At 31.0% G+C, this 7,272-nt stretch overlaps 1 long non-coding RNA gene across 1 annotated transcript in view; it reads left to right on the top strand.

The window, feature by feature from the left end:
• LOC137628796 (uncharacterized) overlaps positions 1 to 2,350 on the top strand; it is a 424,144-nt gene extending 421,794 nt beyond the window's left edge. Inside the window, exon 4 of the long non-coding RNA XR_011041394.1 lies at positions 2,279 to 2,350. This is a non-coding gene — a long non-coding RNA (uncharacterized lncRNA). The remainder of the gene's footprint in view (positions 1 to 2,278) is intronic.
• Positions 2,351 to 7,272: the final 4,922 nt, after the last annotated feature.

The following is a 7,272-nucleotide window of genomic DNA, read 5'->3' as shown; positions in this document are numbered from 1 at the left end:
ATATTTTAACTTTATATATATAATTAATTGTTTTATTGATTTTTGTTATTTCATATGTAACGATTTTTTTTTCAATTCATCGTTATCACAAATATGTGTTTAACTACGTCATATTTTCTATTATTATTACTATTCTCCACTATTAGTTATTTAATCATTACAAACTAAAATATTTAATTCATTCGTATTTTTTAAATTATAAGAATTAGTCTTATAATTTGCTCCTTTCTACTAATTTCTCTTATAAAAGTATTTAATGCAAATATCTTAAATTTCTCTCTCTAAACCCAATTTGAATGATTCCATCTTTAATCTCTTACCTCTTCAACTAATACAAGTTGATTCATCTCTGATTTCTGTCTCGTAAACTAATTTGAGTTTTTTCATCTTGACATCAAAAAGAAAAAAGCATTTGGCATCAAATTGTGCCAGTTTCATTCATCGTTTTCTTTACTCAAGGGGAAAGTATTTTATTTCCCTTCCAAGTGGAATCTCCAGTGTAATACTTGAACGAAGTGTTCGTTCTCCAGAGATTTCGTTGAAGAGAGAGGGACATGGGAGAGGGGAGAGGCAGATGGAAGAGCATGGGAGTGGGGAGAGGCAGATGGAAGGGCATAGGAGAGGGGAGAGGCCGAAGGAAGGGCATGGGAGACGGGAGAGGCAGATGGGAGAGTAGGGGAGAAGTTAAACAGGAGACTTAAGAGGTGGTGTAAAAATAGTTGAGGAGAGTAATGTGAGAGAGAGAGAGAGAGAGAGAGAGAGAGAGAGAGAGAGAGAGAGAGAGAGAGAGAGAGAGAGAGAGAGAGAGAGAGAGAGCGTAGACCTGTTTTTTTTAATGACTGCAAAACCCAAGCACTTTGAACCGTCCAATCTTGGAGGAAGAAAGAATAAGGGGGGGGGGGTATCATTTTCAACTGCGCTTTAGAGACCGTTCATTCTGAGAGAGAGAGAGAGAGAGAGAGAGAGAGAGAGAGAGATGAAACAAAAGCATAACATTACATGCAATTAATTTCTCGTCTTTATATCTTATATTCTTACATTGGTAAATACCTAATATTCATTATGCAAAAAATGTAATTGCAATTTTTGATAAATCACCCATAGATTTTAGAATATAATTCATGTCTTCAAAAGCAATTACTTAGTTCTGTGTGACAGCTATTAGTTTTTGACGGAAAAAGGTTACAAGCAAACCAAGATTATTAATTAAATAGTTAAGTTTTAATGTTTATTATTCCATGCCCTATAGCATTCTGAACAAATACAATTTCTTACGTAGATGTATGCATATACAAATGGAAGTTCCCTCACGATAATATAGAGTAACACCCTCTACATACTTTTCACACACGTAATTCTAGATGTGAGCGTATTTAAGTGCATTTGTATAGCATACAATGCATCTCTCTCTCTCTCTCTCTCTCTCTCTCTCTCTCTCTCTCTCTCTCTCTCAATATATATATATATATATATATATATATATATATATATATATATATATATATATATATATACTGTATATACACACGCACACTTATTCGTATGTTGTACGTAAATAGATATACTGGATTTGTTCTCATATATATATATATATATATATATATATATATATATATATATATATATATATATATATATATATATATATGCTTGCTTATATTATAAGTACAGTAGGTAGATATACTGCACTTGTTCAGACATTTTATATATATGTATATATACATATATGTGAATATATATATGTAAATATATATATATATATATATATATATATATATATATATATATATATATATATATATATATATATGTATATATATATATATATATATATATATATATATATATATATATATATATATATATATATATGTATATATATATTATATTTGTGTTTGCAAGAAAAAAGTTATATATACATACACTCCTATATGAATTTGCGTAGACTACATTATGTATAAAGCAAGCAAATAGCATTACCTCTCTGTATTAGACTCTCCCCCTCCTATCCTTCCCTATTAAAATCAAATAACAATGATAGTCTGGCAAATTCCTCTGTGAATCGCAGGATTTTTTTCCCCCTCTTCCCTAAATATTTTAGTGTAATTCTTGTCATTAGGAAGAAAGAGAAAATATTAGAAGTATAATCTAGAATCCCCTCCTCCCTACCATATCCTCCCTGTTATATTAGTTAAGATAAGTTTTATGAATATTTAAGCAAAAGAAAGTGATTGCAACCAGTCCCTGTTGTACTAGCACCAGTTCTCTCATTTCACAGAAATCACCAACAAGACATCTGCCCAACATTGTTGGTTGGGTGGTTGTCGGGGTGCATTGGTTAGCTCAGAAGGTAAGGAAGAAGGCATTGTGGACGCCATGGGCCGCTCATCCTCTCTCTCTAACTCTCTCTCTCTCTCCCTCTCTCTCTTTCTTACTCAGTTTGATATAAAAGTATTCGTAATTTGATTCTAAACAAGGTTGTGTTCTGTTCGGTTGATTTGGTAACTGGTGGTTGCGTTTGATTCGACTGGCTGGGTATGCGTCAACAGCAATTTCATCTTTATTTTCATTGCCTCTAATCTATCACTATACTCTCACTTAACAGCCAAGTAAATGGCTGTTTAATCAAACATATACAGTACTCTCACTTAACAGGCAAGTAACTGGCTGTTTATTCAAACATATCCTTTCACTTAAGCCAAGTAACTGGCTGTTTACTCAAACATGTACTCTCACTAAACAGCCAAGTAACTAGCTGTTTACCCAAACATATATTTTCCCGCAATATCCAGGTAACTGGCTATTTACCCAAACATATACTCTCACTCAACAGCCAAGTAACTAGCTGTTTACTCAAATATATCCTCTCGCTTAACAGCCAAGTAACTAGCTGTTTATTGAAACATATACTCTCACTTAACAGCCAGTTAACTGGCTGTTTACTCAAATATATACTGTCACTTAACAGCAAAGTAACTTGGTGTTTATTCAGACATATACTCTCACTTAACAGTCAGGTAACTGGTTGTTTATTAAAAGATATGCTCTTACTTAACAGCCAGTTAACTGGCTGTTTATTCAAACATATACTCTCACTTAACAGCCAAGTAACTGGGTGTTTACTCAAACTTATACTCTCACCTAACAATCAAGTAACTGGCTGTTCACTCAAACATATACTCTCACTTAGCAGCCAAGTAAATGGCTGTTTACTCAAATTTATACTTTAGCTTAACAACCAAGTAACTGGCTGTTTACTCAAACTTATACTCTCACCTAACAATCAAGTAACTGGCTGTTCACTCAAACATATACTCTCACTTAGCAGCCAAGTAAATGGCTGTTTACTCAAACTTATACTCTCACTTGACAGACAAGTAACTAGCTGTTTACTCAAATATATACTCTCACTTAGCAGCCGAGTAACTGGCTGTTTACTCAAACCTATACTCTCACTTAGCAGCCAAGTACCAGGCTGTTTACTTAAACCTATACTCTCACTTAGCAGCCAAGTACCAGGCTGTTTACTTAAACCTATACTCTCACTTAGCAGCCAAGTACCAGGCTGTTTACTTAAACCTATACTCTCACTTAGCAGCCAAGTACCAGGCTGTTTACTTAAACCTATACTCTCACTTGACAGCCAATTAACTGGCTGTTTACTCAAACATACACTTTCACTTAGCAGCCAAGTAACTGTCTGTTTACTCAAACATATACTCTCACCCAACAGCCAGGTAATTGGCTGTTTACTCAAACATTACTCTCATCCAACAGCCAGGTAACTGGCTGTTTACTCAAACAATACTCTCATCCAACAGCCAGGTAACTGGCTGTTTACTCAAACAATACTCTCATCCAACAGCCAGGCAACTGGCTGTTTGCTCAAACATATACTCTCACTTAGCAGCAAAGTATCTGGCTTTTTAATCAAACATATACTTTCTCTTAGCAGACAAGTAACACTCTGTTTACTCAAACATACACTTTCACTTAGCAGCCAAGTAACTGTGTTTTTACTCAAACATATACTCTCACTTAACAGCCGAGTAACGGGCTGTCTATTCTTAGCTGTTAACTCAAGCGCTGCCTCTACGAAACATATTGTTTTGTAGTTCAGTGGACAGAGCAGTCAGTCTAGTCAAACGCAACCTCGGTCAGTCGAATGTACGATTCTTGATCACCCAACAGAAGACGCCATCGTAGTTTGTTGATCGTCATATGGCTGGAAATATATCATAATGTATTGGCCTTGAAACCACATCCCAAACCCCTTTATATATGAAACTTATTTTTAAAAAGGGGTTTTTAATCCCGCATCCCTCCCACTCACGTACTTGTTATTTGCACAGCCCCCCCCCCCCTTCTCCCCAGTTCCCTTTACACAGTCCCCCGTCCCCCTCACTAATTGATTGGAAATTATTATAGATTTGGTTCCTCAAAATGCACAGATTGTTTTTTTTTAATTTCAAATCGAAGACTTCCGAAAAGAGCATGATGTAATATTTTTTGTTTAATGGCAAAATACCTTGAACACATTGTTTATAGGGATATTATTATTATTATTTATTATTATTATTATTATTATTATTATTATTACTTATTTATTTTTTATTATTTATTATTTATCATTATTAATATTACTATTACTATTGGTATTATTATTATTATTATTATTATTATTATTATTATTATTATTATTATTATTATTATTATTTGCTTATCATTTTTAGTTAGTTATTGATATATTTTTTATTGATATATTTAATAACTAATAGAAATTCATATTTTACTGTATATCCTAAGGTGAAATAAAAAAAAGATAGAATTTTTTATGATAGATTTTTTTTTTATATATCCAGAGATAAAAAAAAACTGATATTTTTACATTTTATTTTATTTCATCTCATAAATGACCAAGATATTGAAAACAATTTTGTTTCACCTTTGCCTTTATTTTATTATTATTTAACCCAGATATTCAACATTTTCTTTCAAAGCTTTTTTCTCAGCATGTTTTACTTATAACAGTATTTCAATCACTCAATTCTTTTGCACATTATCGATTGCGTAATTCTTAGTTTGCACTTGAACATAGTCATGTTCTGTATATTGGTATAGGCTTGAAGTAAAGGCTGAAGTTGTTTTGATATGCTTGCCTTGAGTCCTGTATGTGTGTATGTATGTATGTGTGTGCGTGTGTGCTGGCGCGCACCATCCGAGCGAAACTGTGTAACGTTTGAAAAGATTTTTATATGCATGTGTATTTGTACATGTACAAATATGTAAATGTTTATATATACATGCATAAATAAATACATACATATATATATATATATATATATATATATATATATATATATATATAAAATACACACATTTATATATATGTATATACATGTATATATATGTTTGTATATAAATGTGTATATATATTGTATGTGTATATTTGCATATATATATATACATATATATATATATATATATATATATATATATATATATATATATGTATGTACATATATATATATATATATATATATATATATATATATATATATATATATATTGTATGTATACACATATGCAAAAACATATATGCATATGTATATGTATAATGTATATATGTATATGTGTGTATATACAGTATTACAAATGATTATATATATTTATAAATATGTATGTATATATGCAAGTATATATATATATATATATATATATATATATACATACATACGAATACACAAATATATGTATGTATACATGTACATATAGATACACATATCTATTGGCAATCACTGAATGATTGATCGTGCATCCACTCGCTTCTGTTAGTCGTGACTTGTAAGCTGCGACAAACCAGGTCATATTGTAGGTGGCACAGATATTTTTATATTGTTGTTGTTGTTGTTGTGGTTGTTGTTGTTATTGTTTATGTTGGAATCATTATACTGAATGTTTTAGATGGTTTTGCAATATTGACATTCTCATTGTTGACATCAAATGATACTGTTTCGAGCTGGGAGAAAAATATTTGTTACATTTTTTTTTTATTTTACAAATTAATAATTTTTTTTTTCTGATGGGTTTCCAGCTATGATATCGTTCTGTTTTTCCTGGTTTGTATGAAGTAGATTTGTTTGATGTTCTTTTTTTGCATGTTGGAATGTTTTTTAAAAATGTCCATGGCGGCGAGCTGATTGGAGACAACAACATTCCTTTGCATTCCGACGCTTCCAAGGCCGAAGGATGATGACTCTGGACTTACTCGTCTGTGGTGGGTTCGGCTCGAAAGCAAGCAAGGATGGAAGGAAGGAGGAGTAGTTTCGTAAGCCAATGATGACTGTGAAGATTCTCTCTCTCTCTCTCTCTCTCTCTCTCTCTCTCTCTCTCTCTCTCTCTCTCTCTCTCTCTCTCTCTCTCTCTCTCTCTCTCTCTATCTACATATATATATATATATATATTATATATATGTGTATATATATATTATATGTGTATATATATGTATGTGTATATATTTTTATATATATATGATGTGTATATATATGTATGTGTGTATATATTTATATATATATATATATATATATATATATATATATATGATGTATATATATGTATATATATATATATATATATATATATATATATGTGTGTGTGTGTGTGTGTGTGTGTGTGTAGCCTATATATGATGTGTGTGTGTATATATATATATATAAATATATATATATATATATATATATATGATGTGTATATATCTATGTTTGCATATATATATATATATATATATATATATATATGTATATATATGTATATATGTATATATATATTATACACATTCTTATCTAACTATGCTACCACTCTCTCTCTCTCTCTCTCTCTCTCTCTCTCTCTCTCTCTCTCTCTCTCTCTCTCTCTCTCTCTCTCTCTCTCTCTCTCAACTTTGAGTTACTAGTCTTCTTAAATTGATGTTTTACTTATCATCAATGATCATCATATCTACTAACGCTTAACTGATAAGTTATAAGTGTTGTGAAGTGTCTATAAATATTAAATTCTATTGTCAATGAATTCCAATTGAAATGTCTTTAAAGGTAATTTGAAATATTTGGAATTTACTGGAAATATATGGCTTTTGCTTCATTCTAGAACTTGTGGTGTAAGGATTGGTGTTTCATTTAGTTCTAGAATGTGATTTATTTATTTGATGAAAAGTTTATTCATTAAAATCTATGAATTTAATATAGATTAATTTCTGGCGTTTGAGGCGTCCAT

Source organism: Palaemon carinicauda, chromosome 36 (genome assembly GCF_036898095.1).
Source record: "Palaemon carinicauda isolate YSFRI2023 chromosome 36, ASM3689809v2, whole genome shotgun sequence".
NCBI classification, from domain to species: domain Eukaryota; kingdom Metazoa; phylum Arthropoda; class Malacostraca; order Decapoda; family Palaemonidae; genus Palaemon; species Palaemon carinicauda.
This window is presented reverse-complemented; position numbering and strand designations above follow the sequence as displayed.